Source organism: Oratosquilla oratoria, chromosome 24 (genome assembly GCF_046742065.1).
Source record: "Oratosquilla oratoria isolate Oo_2021 chromosome 24, ASM4674206v1, whole genome shotgun sequence".
Taxonomy (NCBI): domain Eukaryota; kingdom Metazoa; phylum Arthropoda; class Malacostraca; order Stomatopoda; family Squillidae; genus Oratosquilla; species Oratosquilla oratoria.
In genome coordinates, this window is record NC_134800.1 from 21,017,655 (window position 1) to 21,037,654 (window position 20,000).

A 20,000-nucleotide genomic window follows, 5' to 3' on the forward strand; every position below is an offset into this window, starting at 1 on the left:
TGTGTGTTCGCGCGCGCGTGTGTATGTGTGTGATAGACTGGATGAGACAGCTGTGCTTTGCACGCCGACTCTCAACCCAAGTTGCAAACGCGCCGTTTCCATTTACTGTAAAGAGATAACATTCAAGCCTATTCCCTCAGGGCCACTGCTGACTGCCATTTGCCCCATCCCCGAGCAAAGAGCACCAAAGTGACTATTTCAGTCCCAGCTGAGTGACTTTACGTGCGCCCCCCCCCCTTTTCGTATTACATAAAAGGGGTTCATGCAGATGGGTTCTTGAGCTGATTCTTTAGATAGTTCATGGGGTACAAAAGATGAAAAGACAGACAGACAGACAGACAGCAGGCAGTGACAGGCGCGCACGCACGTACGCATACATACACGCGCCACGATAATCTATTCCTTCAAAGATAAATGCATCGTGATAGTCTATGCTGAATGAATCTGATTTTGCCTGAACAACAGCCATGGTGATGTTTTCCAACCATACCCCTAAAGAAAAAAACGAAAATAAAAACAAATCACTCAATTACCTGAACTATAATTATGGAAAAGGTACAAGTGGACAAGTGAAAAAAATATTTTAGAGAACTGGAGCTGTTGCTGAAGAATGAGAGGAAAGAATAGCGGAGATGATGGAGAGTGGGGGGTGGGGTGGGGGTGGGGGTGGGAGAGTCTGGGTCAATGGTTAGAAGAACGAGACTCGCTTCATCAAAATGTCAGGAGGGCCTTCGAAATCCAAAGTTTGTGTTCGTGGCTTCTTGCGTCTCCTGAAGAAAACACCTAAAGTTGATTGCTTCTGCCAAGTTCCTGAAGTAACTTAGTGCCTGACCTTCGAGCTTGTATGTTATTAGCCCAGTCTCCCCACTGTCAGGGTCCATTTTTCACTATTATTTTATTATTTTTTTTTACAGCAATCCGTAACGGGTGACATTCTCCCATTTGTTCCGGCTGCCGGCAGACTTCTTGTTAACTTTAGTAACGGAGAGGTCAAGCCTATATAGAGTAGGTTCTCCAGGTCTTCAGGTACTGCAAGGATAACTTCCTAGTGATCCTCCTCTTCACTATCTTGCACTTTCGCCTTCTCTAATTCCTGGATTTTTCCTGTCATCTCCCTTTTTTGATTTTCGATTGCTTAATTCACTTCCCACAATATTCTCGTATTTAACTTTAAAACCAAATAACCCACACCGTGACATTCCTGGTCCATATCACTAGCATCAATGTTTCATTCATGGCTGGCATAGACCTATAGATTCCTCCACATCAGATTCAGCCGCCGATAAGACATGCCTAATGACTAACAATCCTGGAACAATAAGACAATCCAGGTTAACTTTCCTTTAGTGGTGGAAAGTTGCCTGGAAGTACTTGGCAATCATCTTCTTGGTTCAAAAAATCTAGAACTGGAAACAACTTGCTGGTCCATGGGCTCCAGCAGCAGAAAAATGGTACTGGGCAGCAGAAACTCGACTGAAACAAAGTTAAACTGGGCCTCCAGAGATACAGCAAGTTCTGTATGATGTCCTTGTGCTTTATCTAGCAGCAGCAGCAGTGCCTTCAGAGGAAACATGTTCTTCTCCAGATAGGTCTTCAGTGATGGACAAACACTTCATAAATCCATTTATTAGAGCTTCTCCCCTTGAAATGTCTCGATTCCTTTGAACAAGCCTTTCCTGGTTAAACGCTTTGAGAGACTTCAAAGGTAAACTTACAATCACTTTGACCTTGAAATACCCAGAGGTATTGGCTCCCAATAACAGCCCAAGTCTATCTTTCGTAGGTCTAAGTCAAGTAAGAAAAGTCTCTTCCGCTGTCATCCAAGTCCTTCTGGGGACTCTTATCCAGAAGAGGTCAGTTTTTTTAAACACTGAAAACTTGAGGAAGACAATCTTCTTCCTCCTCCTCCTCTCCCCCTCCTCTACAACTCTAAATCACAGATGCACCAGCCACCTGGAAGACAATCTTCCTCTTCCTCCTGCTCCTCTTCCTCTTCTACAACTCGAAGTCACAGATGCACCAGCCACCTGGAAGACAATCTTCCTCTTCCTCCTGCTCCTCTTCCTCTTCTACAACTCGAAGTCACAGACGCACCAGCCACCTGTCTGCGTTGCAGACCTCTTGCCTAATTGAATTTCTCCAGTTCACCATCTTCCTATATCGGTCAAAACCCATCTTTTTATCTTTAAATCCATCTAAACCAGATGTATCTTTTTAAAGGATTTCAGTTTTCACGGCGTAAAAAATGAAAATCAATTCTCATTAAACTCCTCGAATTCAAAATAATTTTCTTTACGTTAAAAGGGATCATTTTTTTTATTTCTGCATTACTAGCTTCGCCATGATCAATCACAACTTTAATATCAAACATCGTCCTTTACAAATCTGTTCAAGCAACCTTTGCTGGGATCGAAATCATCAGAACAAGATACACTCGTTGTGGGTCTTTTATCATGCAAGTCGTGAAAAAAGCCACATTCATTCCATATATTGTCTGGAACTACATCGCTTTCAGCAATTTTTCTTAATTTCTATTTACATGTACAACAATTATTTTTACAAGGTACTTCCTTTTCTGCACGGTAGCAGTTTCACCAGCTACTTCAGTATCAAGTCCTTCCTTCCTTTTAGAGAAAGGTAGAAATGCTGGACCGATACTTACATCTGCATCTTTTATATTTTGTTGCGATTTCTCCTCATTCCCCTTTCTGTATTTTCCTTTCGTCAAGAGTCTAGTCATGCTTCGACTGTCCCCACCATCCAACCACACCCCGTCTTGTAAGGAAAGGAAAAGGTCATTGGTGTGTGCTACATACTTGATAATAAGTACTTCTGGGGCTCACAGTTCTGATTGTGTGCATCGTTTTACTCCATTCACTTACTCTGGCTGTTGCCAAGCGATCATATTACGCCAAGGGAAACCACCTGCCGAGGATTGCTGTTAGAGTTTACTAGCGCTTCTGTCCTTGTGGATAATCTTGCGCCATTGTCGTGCGCTGAGCAGAAATGGAGTCCATCATTCAAACACACAGATGATAATGAAATAGATTAATCTAGACAATATGACCACAAACTTCAGGTGACAATTATATTTATATGCAAAGGGGATTAAAATAGAGACGAGGTTCACAGTACACAGAAATTGAAGTCATGAGAGGCGATGGTTGGTACTTTTTTGGCTCACCCACACCCGGCGACCGCCGCGCGTGCCCACCATCAAATCCTCGAACTCGTTATAAAGTTTCCATCTTCATTTCCGTGACGACGGTCTGTTGTCGTTGTCTCGAGTTTACCTCGTGTCGAACCAATCACGTCCCGGGATTCTTGTGTCTCTTCCTTTCCTCGCACACGCACGCGCGCATGCATGCACGCACACACACACACACACACACACACACACACACACACACACACACACACACACACACACACACACACACACACACACACACACACACACACACACACACACACAGTGTTGTGGTTCACTTGGCACAGCGGGATTCTGAAGTGCGCCTACAGTTTTGCACTTTCACTGACTGGCAATGGACGGCACCCACGAAGTATCGTTCTTGCTACACTGCAATTCTCAGATATATTTACAATAGTGATAGAATGCTGGGGGCAGCAACTAATGCTGGGGCAGTAACGTCTCCCACGAATACTGGTATCATTCTTGCTACACTGCAATTCTCAGGTACGTTTACAACAGTGATAGGATGCTGGGGCAGTAACAAAGATTGTTGTCCCGAGGTTGATCAACTGACGGTTACAGACTCTCTAATATGGCTCTACTTCATGTACTTCAGTTTCATTTTTGTATACTTCCCCACAAAGCATGCATACAGCGCGCCACTGCATGAGAGGTGTTCACGGTCCCCTTAGCCTAAAAGTGTCTCTTGGGCGCCGCGTAGGTGAATGAAATGGTCCGCCTGGTGCCAGGAAGAGAGAGAGATGTGCCATCCGGCACGGACAGGGTTAATGACTGGCAGGTCCTCGGTATTTTCGTCCCGAGTAAGAAAGGACAGTTTTGTTCTGTTGAGGAGCATCACGTCCTCCACACATTCCCCAACCTTTCGCGACGCGAACGAATAAATTTCCTTAATTTTAGCACAACTTCAACATTGCAATGTACTTTTAAGAAGTTTTTCCATGTAAGAGAGAGAGATGGAGAGATAGAGACAGAGAGATGGAGAGAGAGACAGACAGAGAGAATATACGAGAGAGAAAGGATACGAGATAGAGGATACGAGAGAAGATATGAAAGAGAGAGAGGATATGAGAGGGAGAGGATATGAGAGAGAGAGAGAGAGAGAGAGAGGATATGAGAGAGAGAGAGAAAGGATATGAGAGAGAGAGAGAGGATATGAGAGAGAGAGAGAGGATATGAGAGAGAGAGGATATGAGAGAGAGAGAGAGAGAGAGAGAGAGAGAGAGAGAGAGAGAGAGAGAGAGAGAGAGAGAGAGAGAGAGAGAGAGAGAGAGAGAGAGAGAGAGAGAGAGAGAGAGAGAGAGAGAGAGAGAGAGAGAGGATATGAGAGAGAGAGAGAAGGATATGAGAGAGAGAGAGAGAGGATATGAGAGAGAGAGAGAGAGGATATGAGAGAGAGAGAGAGAGAGAGAGAGAGAGAGAGAGAGAGAGAGAGAGAGAGAGAGAGAGAGAGAGAGAGAGGATATGAGAGAGAGAGAGAGGATATGAGAGAGAGAGAGAGGATATGAGAGAGAGAGAGAGGATATGAGAGAGAGAGGATATGAGAGAGAGAGAGGATATGAGAGAGAGGATATGAGAGAGAGAGAGAGAGAGAGAGAGAGAGAGAGAGAGAGAGAGAGAGAGAGAGAGAGAGAGAGAGAGAGAGAGAGAGAGAGAGAGAGAGAGAGAGAGAGAGAGAGAGAGGGGGATATGAGAGTTAGAGAGAGAGAGAAAGAGAATGAGAGAGCGAGAAAGAGCAAGACAGCGAGAAAGAAAAAGAGAGGGGGGACCACTGGCTTGAAAGGGACCTTCACTGACCGAGACCCCAAAATGCTGGAGTTCCCAGGACAGGATCTACTAAGTACGCCTCCGTATTGAAGGGGCTCTAAGATAGTTTGAGAACTTGGAACTTCTTTCAAATGAAAAATTGCAGTTTTCTTCGGAGGCAATTCCTGCCGGGCCAAAAACGGACAAGATAAAAAATGGCTCCACAGAAGATTTGCATCATTTATTTCCTCAAGAAGAAGAAGAAGAAAAAAAAAAGGAATTAATATAGAAATATAAAATTTTATATTTCTACATTAATTCCAAACATGCATTAAAAACGAGCGCATGTATATTTTTTTAAATCTCGTGTAGAAAAGTTACATTAACAGGTTCGGGCTAAGAAGATCTGAGACCATGACATCGAGCCAGGGCGTGTCATGGACATACCACGGGAGCGTTCCTGACAGGTTTCCGACAGTGTCCCTGAAGAATCATCAATTTGTTCAACCCATACTTTCCAGACCTCTCAATCCATCTTTCCACCAGCGGTGCGATATACCAGTGTCGTATTTCAGTTCCAACAACTCATCTGCATAAGTGGGCTGACTGACTATATTCACAACTATAATAAATTCACACTATCCATACAACTTTACCAAGCCTGTGTGAAGTACAAAGTTTGTCTAGAGCGGTTATGCCGGTGGTCCTGTAGTGGACGAAAGCGATCAAGACCTTTTCTTTATGTCGAACGGAGATCTTTATTTGTTGACCTATAAACAACGACGATTTTTTTTCTTCTGGCGATTTGTGTGGGAAACCTCACCATCTAAGAATTAATCATAAAATTCTCAGGTCTGTTCTTCCCTTCTTGTATTTGCTGGCCTAGATATGTTTTTATTATTTTCTTCTCCACTACGAGATGCAACCAAATAGTATAACAGAACAACTCCTTTGTAACAAACTCGAGCGAGCGTCCAGTCGATCCGACGACATGACGTCACGAAGCCAGAGTGCGCTTAATTTCGAGTATTTACGACGCATTGGCACGCAGAAACTGGGTAAGTATGACAATATTCCACCCGTTACCTGGTAACGACCGACGCCAGACATGTTTTTGCTACAGCACCCAAGTTCCTCAGCTTTATAAGGAAAACTGCTAGACCATCTTCCTCTTCCTCCTCTTCCTTTTCCGTCACTATAAGATCCATCATTCTGGAGCAGAAGCTGTTGGCCAAAGTGTTGGTGTGACCAATAGAAGAACACTTCGCGCCGTCCAACTGCAGTGGGCCGAATTCCAGTCTTGTAACCACAAGCACAGGTATTCTGCACCTTCAGCAATTGGTCCCAGGCAGACACTACGAAATAAAACTGGAATAATCTGGAGCTCTTTGGGTCTTCTGCATCAGAAGCTGTAGAAAAGATCAGGGACTTGTTTCTGGGAAGAAGACCACCCTTCAAGGTCACTTTCTTGTTGCAGATCACTTGTGTCGAGACCGCAGACAGAGCATAATGTTTGTAGGGGAACCTTTACAGACTTTTTTTTAATCCTCTCGCAATTTCTCGAGAATTGCTTTCGTGCTTGTCATTCGACAACAAGATGCCGTCGTGATATGTTCTCAAGGGTAGGTCGGTTCAACAGTGAACCATTAGGGCCGAAATAAAATACGATCATCCCCGCAAGATGATGATGATAACGATGATGATGATGATGATGATGGTAATGATGATAACGATGATGATGGTAATGATGATAACGATGATGATGGTAATGATGATAACGATGATGATGGTAATGATGATGACGATGATGATGGTAATGATGATGATGATAATGACAATGATGATGATAATGACAATGATGATGATAATGACAATGATGATGATAATGACAATGATGATGATGACAATGATGATTATGATGATGACAATGATGATTATGATGATGATTATGATGATTATGATGATTTTGATGATGATAATGATGATATCGATTATGATAGTGATTATGACAGTGATTATGATAATGATAATCATTATCATGATGATGATCATGATGATGACAAAAACAATAGCGTACAACCGCACTTGTCCTTCTCCCCCAGGCCCTAGCATCAGCCCTGAGAATCAACCTTGACAAGCCTCCAGGAAGGCTCCAGATCCATCTCTACTACCTCCAGGTACATTCTATTTGTCCAAAACAACGACAAAATGTGCGGACGTCACCTGGGACCCGTCTACTCTATCAATTCTCATGACCGTGGTGCCTCAGCTAGCGCTCGACGATAAGGCACATAACTTGTCCCATGTCAGCACCATCGAATTTGTCCCAGTTCGACACTCGATCTCTCCAGTGGCGTTCCATGAGCCTCCGAAAGCGCACAGACACGACTTCAAGTCCGTGGCCTGGGTTCAAGACTCATATCCGTACCGGATAGGGATCTCAAGGTCTTTGTTTTGAAGACACGGACCTTTGTCTTTCTAAGGATGTGCCTACAGCGTAGGATCGCCCGTGCGAGGGTATCCACAACTCCTTCAGCCATATTAAGTCAGGCTACCTCCCTTGTAAGGGGGAAAAAGCCTTGGTATATCTATGTATGTATGTATGTATGTATGTATATATGTATGTATGTAAGTCAGCTATGGACTTCCAGGATTGAACCCCAGACTTTACTGTCAACATAGGTGAGTCTGTCCAAGATCTACACGGTCTCACTATAGGAAGCAGGGCAAGACTTGGCAGCTGGAGAACTGGAATGGGGAAAAGGAAGATTTGGAACATATTACAAAATTGAAATATAGATGAAGTAAGGCAGACTTTTTTTTTCAAGAGGAGGATAGTGTAGTTCACAGACAGACAGAAAGAGATTGGAAGGCGAAGTCAAGAGAGTAAGGGAAGCATAGAAAACAAGGATAAGAAGAGGAGGCACGACGTGGACGATGGGAAGGTCAAAGTGGAGTAGGAAGGGGAAAGGGGAGGGGGAGAAAGGCAAGGGGCAAGAGGGAGGGGAAGGGGAAGGACAAGGGGGGGAAGGGGAGGAGGAGGGGAGGGAAGGGGAGGAGGAGGGGAGGGAAGGGGAGGAGGAGGGGAGGGAAGGGGAGGAGGAGGGGAGGGAAGGGGAGGAGGAGGGGAGGGAAGGGGAGGAGGAGGGGAGGGAAGGGGAGGAGGAGGGGAGGGAAGGGGAGGAGGAGGGGAAAGCAAGGGGAGGGGGGAGAGCAAAGGGAGGAGGAGGGGAGAGGAAGGGGAGGAGGAGGGGAAAGCAAGGGGAGGAGGAGGGGAGAGGAAGGGGAGGAGAAGGGGAGGTGAGGGGAAGGGGAGGGACAGGGCAAGGAAGGAGAAGGGGATAGGGGAGGAGGGGGATAGGGGAGGTGAGGGGAGGAGGTGGATAGGGGAGGTGAGGGAAGGGGAGGTGAGGGAAGGGGGAAGGGGAGGTGAGGGGGCAAGGGCAGGGAAGAGGCAAGGGATGAGAAGGGGGAAGGGGTGAGAAGGGGGAAGTGGTGAGAAAGGGGAAGGGGTGAGGAGGGGGAAGGGGTGAGGAGGGGGAAGGGGTGGGAAGGGGGAAGGAGTGGGAAGGGTATAGGGAAGGAGGGGGATAGGGGTGGGGAGAGGAGAGGAGGAACACGGGGGAGGAGAGGGGAGGGGAGAAAGGTGAAGGGCAAGGGGGAGTGGAGGGGGAAGGGATGGGGAGGGGAGAAGGGGAGGGGCAAGGGATGGGGAGAGGAGAAGGGGAGGGGCAAGGAGGGAGGGGAGGGGCAAGGAGGGAGGGGAGGGGCAAGGAGGGAGGGGAGGGGAAAGGAGGGGCAAGGGGTGGTGAGGGGAGAGGAGGGGAGGGGGAAGGGGAAGGGGTGGGGAGAGGAGAGGAGGGGCAAGGGGGAGGGGAGGGAAGGAGATTGGGAAAGAATCTGGATGGGATGGGGTGAGGGGGAGGGAGGCGAGGGGCACGGGGGAAAGGGGAGGAGTGAAGGTGGACGGGAGAGGCAAAGGGGAGAGGATAAGGGGGGAAGAGAGGTGGGGGGAAGAGGGGTGGGGGAGAGGAAGGGAGAGGGAAAGAGGAGCGGGGAGGGAGAGGAAGGTTGTGAGGTGAGATGAGGTGGTGAGGGGAGGGGGGAGGGAGGAGAAGGAGGGGGAGGACCTGGTATTGATGTCGCGAGAGTTAGCCTGGCGCTGGGGCGGAATCATCAGGCGGCGGCGGCGGCGGCGACGGAGTACCAGGGAGGAGGGAGAGGGGGGGAGGCGGAGGAGGGCGCGCGCACTACGCTGTTACAAATCTGCAAAGATTCTTTTTTTTTCTTTTAAATACATTTGCCGAGGACGATAGGCTCGTCATGTGACAATGGTTTCCACGAAGGCAGTGTGGTCGAAAAAATCAAGGAGGAGTTTCACCCACAAATTCGACGTCAGTGCAGAACTCAAGCGCCAAGTACAGTACAGTCTTGACTACATTTTAAACAAATAAATAAATAAACTTTTGACTAATGAATGACACGAGGGAAACGTTCTGGATCCTGTGACAATACTTCTTGTGCCTGCGTGCTCGCTGTCGTGATAAAGTCCGCTGGTTGCATAACGAAACAGGTAGAGGAGAGACGCAGGGGGTGTCGGGCATCAAAATACCGGAAATTCCCCGGACGAAGGCGGTCCGGATACGCTGCGTTGTGAAATGAAGGGAAAAAGCGTCGACGGAAGGGCGCCACTCGGTGACAGGGGAAGGGCGCAAAAAATGATGAAGAGGAAGAAAAAAAAATGCAAGGGTAGAAGAATGGAGAAAGAAATAGACAAGATGCAACGGAAAGGTCAGAGCTGGAAAGGAAGAAGGGAAAGTGGAAGGACAGGGGGGTGGAAGGGCAGGGAAGGTGGAGGGGCAGGGAAAGTGGAAGGACAGGGAAGGTGGAAGGGCAGGGAAGGTGGAAGGGCAGGGAAGGTGGAAGGGCAGGGAAGGTGGAAGGGCAGGGAAGGTGGAAGGGCAGGGAAGGTGGAAGGGCAGGGTAGGTAGAAGGGTAGGGTAGGCGGAAGGGCAGGGAAGGTGGAAGAGTAGGGAAGGTGGAAGAGTAGGGAAGGTGGAAGAGCAAGAAAGACGAAAGGGGAGGGAAAGAGGAATGACAAGAATAAGGAAAGGGTTCATGTTATTTTACGAGAGAAGTTTGTGTGGTGCGCGCTAGTCCTCCGCTGCGATATCTTCCGAGACGAAGAAGGAGGAGGAGGACGAGGACAAAGTAGAAGAGGAGGACTCCTGAAGTGGTTTCGCTGGAGAGGTCGTACGATCTCTTCAAGTTATTTTATGGGAAGGAGAACGTGGAGACAGTGATGGAGGGTCGGTGGAGGTGGAGGTAGATATAGCGGAAACAGCGTCAATGGTGATGGCAGAGATGTTAGTGGTAGTGTCATCTTTCTAACTGGCATCGGCAACGCTGAAAGGAATTATTCCAAACACCAGGAGAGAGGATCTGTGAGTACACGAAACGAAGCACCAGGAAGAAAGAAGTTACCGGGAAAGGTACTACACAACTTCGACAGATATCCAGGGTATGACTTTGAGGCTTTCCAGCACCTGACGCCATGAAGATGGCGTTCATCAGTCAAGTTGGTTTGCTGTCGCGTGCCAACTTAGCCCTCGAAGGAACTTAACGCAAATGATCGAAATCGCCCGTTGCGAGCTAATCCAAGAGGTCTGACAGCGGGAAGCTGAGGCTTCCTATGCCACAGGCCAGCCCCCCCAACCCAACCACTCCTGAATAAAATCACCTGCCGCCGGTTTGGGCAAGACCGCCGCCGTAGCGTTTTCATTATGGGTGCCGCCAATTGATTTTATTCAGTTTAGGTCATCCCTTCCAGTGCAGTGCCCTCTGGGGGGTGGGGGAAGCGGGGTTGGGAATGCAACTACCCTCTGTAAATTGAAAAAATAATATATAAAAATATATATATATATATATATATAATATTTTTTTTTTTTTTTTTTTTTTTTTTTGTAACTACCTCACCAAATTGGTGGGGGTGGTTATCAGAAAATGTAGAAGCTAAAAAAGTTGAAAAATCCCTCCCCCCCCCATGGGTACGGCTCTGCCTTCTCAGTCAAAAGGAGAACGAGAAACTATCCCTGCTACCATGCTAAGGCAAGAAGTCAATATCTGAAGTAGCAGCCTTAAGGCGGGGATGGGACAGGAAGGAGGAGACTGGAATTTCTCCCAGCCGGGGGACCTATTGAAGGAGAAGGAGGAGGAGGACATGGAAGACTAGGAGGACGAGGTTGAGGAGGAGGATGTGGAGGACGAGAACGAGGACGACGAGGGCGAGAACGTGGAGGACGAGGACAGCGAGGAGGAGAAAAGACAAAGGACAAGGATTAGGATGAAAAAAATTGAGAAAATGACGAGGAGAGAAGACTAAGAGAAAAGACGAGAGAAAGACGAAGAAGAGGACGTGCAGAAAAACGAGAGAAAGACGAGGAGGAAGAGAGACGAAAAGAAAAGACGAGAAAAAGACGAAGACAAGAAAGTAGAAAAAAAAACAAAGACGAGAATGAAGACGAGGAGAAAAGAAGAGAAAGACGAGGAGGAAAAACGGGGGAAAGATGAGGAGAACATGAAGACGAAAAAAAAACGAGAAACACGAGGAGAAAAGACGAGGGCGAAGAGAAAAGACGAGAGCGAAGAGAAAAACGAGGAAAAAAAAGTAGAAAAAAACGAGGAGGAACAGGAGGTGGAGGAGGAGGTGGAGGATGAAGAAGAGGTGGAGTGTGAAGAAAAGGAGGAGGTGGAGGATGGAGAAGAGGAGGTGGAGGATGGAGAAGAGGAGGTGGAGGATGGAGAAGAGGAGGTGGAGGATGGAGAAGAGGAGGTGGAGGATGGAGAAGAGGAGGTGGAGGATGAAGGCGAGGAGGTGGAGGATGAAGAAGAGACGGAGGAGCAAGAGGAGGCTGAGAAGGAAGAGAAGGCAGAGGAGGATGAGGAGGCGGAGGAGGAAGAGGAGGCGGAGGAGGAAGAGGAGGCGGAGGAGGAAGAGGAGGCGGAGGAGGAAGAGGAGGCGGAGGAGGAAGAGGAGGAGGCGGAGGAGGAAGAGGAGGCGGAGGAGGAAGAGGAGGCGGAGGAGGAAGAGGAGGCGGAGGAGGAAGAGGAGGCGGAGGAGGAAGAGGAGGCGGAGGAGGAAGAGGAGGCGGAGGAGGAAGAGGAGGCGGAGGAGGAGGAAGAGGAAGAGGAGGCGGAGGAGGAAGGAGGGAGAACGCTCGCAGCGGTTGGTGGCGGGAGTAAAGGTGGGGGGGGGCACTTATTTTTTTCTTGCGACGAGGCAGGTGGCGGGGGTAGGGTGGGGGGAAGGGTGAAGTGTGCGGCAGGAAGGGTGAAGATATGCGGCAGGAAGGGTGAAGATATGCGCCAGGAAGGGTGAGGATATGCGGCAGGAAGGGTGCGGCAAGAAGGGTGAAGGGTGTGGAAGAGATTAAGCGTGCGATACGGGGTGCAGGGTGCAGTGCCTTGATAGGGTGGAAAGTGCAGATAGAGAGGATATCAGCCACAGCCAAGGAAGCCTACAGTAGCGTAACCGGAGGCGTAGGAGCTGTGTGGCGATGGTGCCTGCGATTAGGGTGAAATTTGTGCGTGTAATATCGCTCTGGACACCGTGGCTTGGGAGCAGACCCGGGTTATGGCTGCCTGTAGCAGCCCTGGCCTGGGTAGCAGGTGTGGCTTCAGGCTGCGCCGAGATCTACTGGATGGGAGGGATGTAGACCAAGAATCGGAAGGACGTGGGGACGAGGAGGGAGAGAAAATGAACGGGAGAGGGCTGTGTGTGTGTGTGTATTTATGTATTTATATAAAAATATATAAATATATATATATATATATATATATATATATAATACATACACGCAATCGCAGATGTGTGTGTGTGTGTGTGTGTGTGTGTGTGTGTGTGTGTGTGTGTGTGTGTGTGTGTGTGTGTGTGTGTGTGTGTGTGTGTGTGTGTGTGTGTGTGTGTGTGTGTGTGTAGGGTACAACAATGACCGACATATTCATACTATGGATATTTGCTACGCCAAGAGCCCTATGCCAGACAATTTTACCAAGGCTGGACTCCTCATCTTTGCCCGACGAAAATAGTAATCGGGTTAAAATCTGTGGTAGAATAGTTTGCTATTAGTTAAAAATCTGAACGTGATCCGGCCAACGATAAATCTATGACAGTGCAGCTGGAAGAGGGGAGAGAGAAGGGGAGAGGTTAGGGGGGAGGGGGAGGGGGAAGGGAGGAGGGGAAGGGGAAGGGGGAGATTTGTGGCTTGAGTGTACGATACAAGGGGTAGGGGGGGTCACAGAACAAAGGAGTCGGGGGGGGGGAGTAAAGGAAGGGGATGGGGGGCGGGGCTAGAGGGCATTACTGATGAAGGGCAAAGGGGGGGAAGAGGGAATGTTATTTATCAAGATTTCTCTATGGCAAATTAGTACGCTGTTTGAATGAAAAGAACGTTGTGTGTGTGTGTGTGTGTGTGTGTGTGTGTGTGTGTGTGTGTGTGTGTGTGTGTGTGTGTGTGTGTGTGTGTGTGTGTGTGTGTGTGTGTGTGTGTGTGTGTGTGTGTGTGTCTGTGTGTGTGTGTGTGTGTGTGTGTGTGTGTGTACTTGTGTGTGTGTGTGTACTTGTGTGTGTGTGTGTACTTGTGTGTGTGTGTGTGTACTTGTGTGTGTGTACTTGTGTGCGTGTGTGTGTGTGTATGTGTGCGTGCTTATGTGTGCGTGCTTGTGTGTGTGCGCGTGCTTGTGTGTGTGCGCGGGCTTGTGTGTGTGTGCGTGCTTGTGTGTGTGTGCGTGCTTGTGTGTGTGTGTGTGTGTATGTGTGCTTGTGTGTGTTCTTGTGTGTGTGTGTTCTTGTGTGTGTGTGTTCTTGTGTGTGTGTGCTTGTGTGTGTGTGTTCTTGTGTGTGTGTGCTTGTGTGTGTGCTTGTGTGTGTGCGCGCGCGTGTGTGCGTGTGTATGTGTGCGTGCGTGCTTGTGCGTGCGTGCCTGTGCGTGTGCTTGTGCATGCGTGCTTGTGCATGCGTGCTTGTGCATGCGTGCTTGTGCATGCGTGCTTGTGCGTGTGTCCTGCGTGTGTGCTTGTGATTCACCTTGGTCTTTGGATCACGTGTTGGACTCGTGATCGACAGCTATTTCCCTCCCGGAAGAGAGCTTAGAGCTCGTATGACCGATCTATGGGTAATGCTGACCTTACACGCACATACACCCCCCAACTCCCCGACCATGAGAGTTGGAGTAACGACTCGAAGCGCAGCGATACTGAAATAATTTCAGCCCTGAGCAGGATTCGAACCAGGTACCGCCGGTGTGCGTGTGTGCTTGTGCGTGTGTGGTTGTGCGTGCGTGTGTGCTTGTGTACGTGTGCTTGTGTACGTGTGCTTGTATACGTGTGTTTGTGTGTGAGTGCACTTGTGTGCACGCTTGTGTGTGCGCGCGCTTGTGTGTGTGCTTGTATATCTGCTTGTGTGTATGTGCGCTTGTGTGTGCTTGTGTATGCGTGTGTGCTTGTGTATGCCTGTGTGCTTGTGCGTGTGTACTTGTGCATCTGTGCTTGTGTGTGTGTGTGTGTGTGTGTGTGTGTGTGTGTGTGTGTGCGTGTGTGTGCGCGCGCTTGTGTGTGTGCGCGCTTGTGTGTGTGTGCGCTTGTGTGTGTGCGCGCTTGTGTGTGTGGGCGCTTGTGTGTGTGTATGCTTGTATGTGTGCGAGCTTGTGTGTGTGCGAGCTTGTGTGTGCGCGAGCTTGTGCTTGTGTTTGTGTGTATATGTGTGGTTGTGTGTGCTTGTGTGTGTGCTTATGTTTCTGTGTATGTGTGCTTGTGTGTATGTGTGCTTGTGTGTATGTGTGCTTGTGTGTATGTGTGCTTGTGTGTATGTGTGCTTGTGTGTATGTGTGCTTGTGTGTATGTGTGCTTGTGTGCTTGTGTGTTTGTGTGCTTGTGTGTATGTGTGCTTGTGTGTATGTGTGCTTGTGTGTATGTGTGCTTGTGTGTATGTGTGCTTGTGTGTATGTGTGCTTGTGTGTATGTGTGCTTGTGTGTATGTGTGCTTGTGTGTATGTGTGCTTGTGTGTATGTGTGCTTATATTTGTGCTTGTATGTGTGCTTGTGTGTATGTGTGCTTGTACATGTGTGCTTGTACATGTGTTTGCGTGTGTTTGCTTGTGCATGTGCTAGTGTGTGTGCTTGTGTGTGTGTTTTTGTGTGTGCTTGTGTGTGTGTGTGCTTGTGCGCGTGTGTACTTGTGCGCATGTGTGCTTGTGTGCGTGTGTGCATGTGTGTTTGTGCTTGTGTGCGTTTGTGCTTGTGTGTGTTTGTGCTTGTGTGTGTTTGTCCTTGTGTGTGTGTGCTTGTGTGTGTGTGCTTGTGTGTTTGTGCTTGTGTGTGTGCTTGTGCTTGTGTGTGTGCTTGTGCTTGTGTGTGTGTGTGCTTGTGTGTGTATGCTTGTGCTTGTGTGTGCGCACTTGTGCGTATGTGTGTGTGCTTTTGTGTGTGTTCTTGTGTGTGTGCTTGTGTGTGCTTGTGTGTGTGCGTGTGCTTGTGTGTTTGCTTGTACTTATGCTTGTGATTGTGTGTGCTTGTGTGTGTGTTTGTGTGTGCTTGTGTGTATGTGTTTGTGTGTGTGCTTGTGTGTATACTTTGTGTGTGTGTGTACTTGTGTGTGTACTTGCGTGTTTACTTGTGTGTTTACTTGTGTGTGTGCGCGTAGTTGTGTGTGTGTGTACGTGTGTGTAATTGTGCGTGTGTGTGTACTTGTGTGTGTGTGTGTACGTGTGTGTGTGTACGTGTGTGTGTGTACGTGTGTGTGTACTTGTGTGTGTGTACACTTGTGTGTGTGTACTTGTGTGTGTGTGTGTGTGTGTGTGTGTGTGTGTGTGTCACACACACACACACACACACACACACACACACACACACACACACACACACACACACACACACACACACACACACACACACACACACACACACACACAAAATCCCCGCCTACGAGAATTGGGGTGAAGGCTCACTGCGTAGCGATAATGAAATTATTTCAGCCCTGCGCGGGATTCGAAATCGGACCGCTGGAGTAGCGGTTACGAACGCTACCACTGCGTCGTCGAGCCGTGTGTGTGTGTGTGTGTGTGTGTGTGTGTGTGTGTGTGTGTGTGTGTGTGTGTGTGTGTGTGTGTGTGTGTGTGTGTGTGTGTGTGTGTGTTTCATAAATGCGTGTGCATGCGTGCTTGTGCCACGTAAATCTGCAATGAAGAAGAGACAGATCGGACGGGCAGAACAACAAAGAACAACAAAGAACAACCGGGGGGGGAGGTGTGAAGGAAGAACCAAAGCCACAGGGGATCTCCAGAGGTGTACAGGGCGTCCGGGGGGAATTAATAGAGTACCCCCACACCCCCGTCCCCCACCCATGTACCCTTTCAACTTTGCGACAATCTTCACAAACTTTGGTCTGGATATGAAATAGTGTTTAACTCGTTCGAGGGGTGGCCACAGCAATTTGCGACACTCGTCCCAGTCAGCCCTTTACACATTTGTTTCTGGTTAAGAACATATTAGTCTTCTGCTCAGAAGGGCCCATGGACTCTAGTGGATAGTGTCCGGGGGCTATACATATATACATACATACATACATACAACACAACACACACGCGCACACGCACACACACACACCGTCCATGGCTGGGAGGGGAAGAAGGGGTCGGGGGACCCACCGGGTGGAAGGGTGACCGCAGGGTGATAACAATGGGGGTTAGGGAGACTGAAGAAGGGGGGAGGGGGGAAAGGGGGTTGAAGGGGGGAAACGGAGGGGCGGGAAGCTGCAGTGTAGACATTTACCAATGAAGTGGAAGGGGAGAGGATAGGAAAGGGGGGAAGAAAATGGGGGGGAAGGAGAGGAAAGGGGGGGAGAGCTGAACATTGCTAGAGGGGAAATGCTGGAGGGGAGGGGAAGGGGGGGAAGGGTAAGCGTAGTTCCCGGAGGCGACAGCCAAAAGGAGGCTAGTTGGGGGGCGCGGGGGGGGCTTTGGGGGCGGTCGACAGGCAGGCAGACAAGGAGAGGTCAGCGTCTGCCTCATGACTGTTGTCAGGCATTGGGGAGAATGTCAGATGGTTGGTGGTGGCAGACGTCGCTGGAGCTGGAGGCAGGCAGATGGGGGAAAGGGGGAAGGGGGGAGACGCTGGGTGGCAGTACTCGGCGACAAAAATCGAAACCGCTGCTGGAAGAGACTGCTGCTGCTTGCGTCACTGGACACTGCTGCGCGTACCACGCACGTCACTGCACTACATGTCGGGCAGGGCGTGGGACACTGCACTACATGCCAGGGAGAGGGGGGACACTGCACTGCATACCAGGGAGAGAGTGAGGGACATTGCACTGCATGCCGGGGTATTGGGTGGGATATGACGTGGGGGAAACTACACTGCATGACGGGTGAGAAGGTGGGGGGGACACTGCACTGAAGTGTATGGCAAGGGAATGGGTGGGCGTGTCTCACTGCTTGTGGGGAAAGGGAATGGACACTGCACTGAATACCAGGGGGCGGGGAGAAGACACTGCCGTGCATGCCGGAGGCGGCGTATCAAATATTGCACTGCTTGACGGAGGGGGTGTGGCAAACATTACACTGCATGCCGAGAATGCACTGCAGACAAGGAGGACACTACACGTACGGGTGAGGGGGGTGGGTGGGCATTACACTGCTGCAGTAAGAAAGGCCTTGCAGTGGCAATGGTGTTGCCTCTTAAGACGACAGTTGTGTGGTGGCGTATGGAACGCCGGGAGGCTGATGTGCGTAGTACAGCGAGAGCTGTTGCAGGTGCGTTGGAAGAGGTGGTGGTGGTGGTGGTGCAAGAGGCGACGTCTCCGAGATGGGGCGAGTTTTTGGCTCTGAAGTTCACGTTGTCATCGAGGTGGGAATTCTTAGCAGAGATTTGTCATGGTGGCAGGACCACTGCTGGGGTGTGTTGTCATTAACGTGGAGAGTTTGCTGATGTCAGAGACACGGGGCGTATTGCTGTCAGAGACGTTATGTTGTCAGCAATGTGAGGTATATAGTTTTATGATGGAAATTATGTCAGTGACATGGAAGGAGCAATTTATGGCGTCGTTGGTGACAACTTTAAGATTTTTGCTGTTGTCATCCTTATTGACAACGCAAGAGTAGCCATTGCTCAAATTGAAGATGCTTTGTTGGTGACGTCATTAGGTGGTCTGTGACGTAAGAGGCACCTTTGGTGACTTGCGGAGTCGTTTTGACAATGACGTTGTGACATTTCATTGTGACGTCTTTTGTTGGCAACCTTAAGAGACGCTGAGAGTGACGTTATCAGGAATTTTCGAGTAACATTATACAGCGCTTTCGTCCATAGTGACCTTACGAAGCGCTTTTCTTGACAGAGACCTTAAGGAGCTCTTATTGACTGACCTTGTGAGGAGTTTTTTAATGACTGAATGACCTTAATGGGTGTGTTAGACCTTAAAGGGACATTTTTGTTGACAGTGTTCTTAAGGGGTGGGTTAGCAGAGTGACCTTAAGGAGCACTTTGTTGCCTGACTTTAAAGGGTATTTTTTGCTGAATGACCTTAAGGGGCGATTTAGCTGGCAGTGACCTTAAAGGGCGATTTAGCTGACAGTGACCTTAAAGGGCGATTTAGCCGACAGTGAACTTAAAGGGTGACTTGATCGATAGTGACCTTAAGGAATGATTTAACCGACAGTGACTTTCAGGAATTTCCGTTGATACTGTATGATGATCTGTTGACAATGAAGTTATACGGAGTTTCTTGGTAACACTGACGTTTTTTTTTCAACAATTCAAGACCTTGACCACAGCGTTTTTTATAGCCATTGTCAGTGATACTGGGTGAGTTGACATTGTTCTGTCAGTGGTGCAGAATCCATATGCCAACAGCGTGCGGAAGTTTTCATGACGTCAGAAATTGGCACTGGCTATTACAGCATTGGAATTGGTGTCCATGATGCTGCTGGGGGGGTCTTGGAGATGGGATGCTGGCAGTGATGCTAGAAGTATTGCATGATGAAGAAAGGAATTTTGATGGCTAATGTAAAGGGAGTGATGACAGCTCGGTTTTGAGCATCACGAGCGTTTTGGCAGCCTGCTTGTACGTGTTGCTAGATTTCTTAGTTTCGGCAGACCGAGGGTGTGGTGGCAGAACAAGGGGTATGTTGACAGACCTGAGTGCGTTGGCAGATCACAGGAGCAATGGCAGATTAAGTGAATTTGATTCACAATGATCTGCTAACAGATCGGGTGTATTGTCAGACAATGTTTAATGGTAAAGGGGTGTTTAGAAATATCGACATCGTCAGCCATTTGGAATATATATATATATATATATATATATATATATATATATATATATATATATATATATATATATATATATATAATGTTGGTAGTTCGGTGCGGCTGTTGGTAGTGTGAAGGCGTCCAAAGGCGGGTGAGCGGGGTGGAGGTGGGGGGAGGGGGAGAGGGGGGCTGAGCTGTCTAGTGCAGCCGAGTTTGGAAGCGGTGGCGGTTGGGGGGGGGAGCTGGTGGGGGGGGGGAGGTGACGGCAGTTCCCTGCGCAAGCGGGAGGCGAAAAGAGGAAGATTGAAACAAAAATAGATAAAACATAAAATCTGAAATCGAGGGACGGTGCCGAGGAGTTGTAAGATGGTTGTCTTCCAACACTGCCAGCATTTGGTGTTACGGATAATTATCCATACTCTTCTTTTTCTTGCTATCTCTCACTCTCTCTCTCTCTCACTCACTCACTCACTCACTCACTCACTCACTCACTCACTCACTCACTCACTCACTCACTCACTCACTCACTCACTCACTCACTCACTCACTCACTCACTCACACACTCACACACTCACACACTCACTCACTCACTCACTCACTCACTCACTCACACTCACTCACTCACTCACTCACTCACTCACTCACTCACACACACACACACACACACACACACACACACACACACACACACACACACACACACACACACACACACACACACACACACACACACACCGAATG

At 48.7% G+C, this 20,000-nt stretch overlaps 1 protein-coding gene across 1 annotated transcript in view; it reads right to left on the reverse strand.

Moving 5' to 3' along the window:
• The window catches only part of LOC143038521 (uncharacterized), a 169,959-nt gene that overhangs the window by 148,500 nt on the left and 1,459 nt on the right, over positions 1-20,000 (reverse strand). The window lies entirely within an intron of this gene.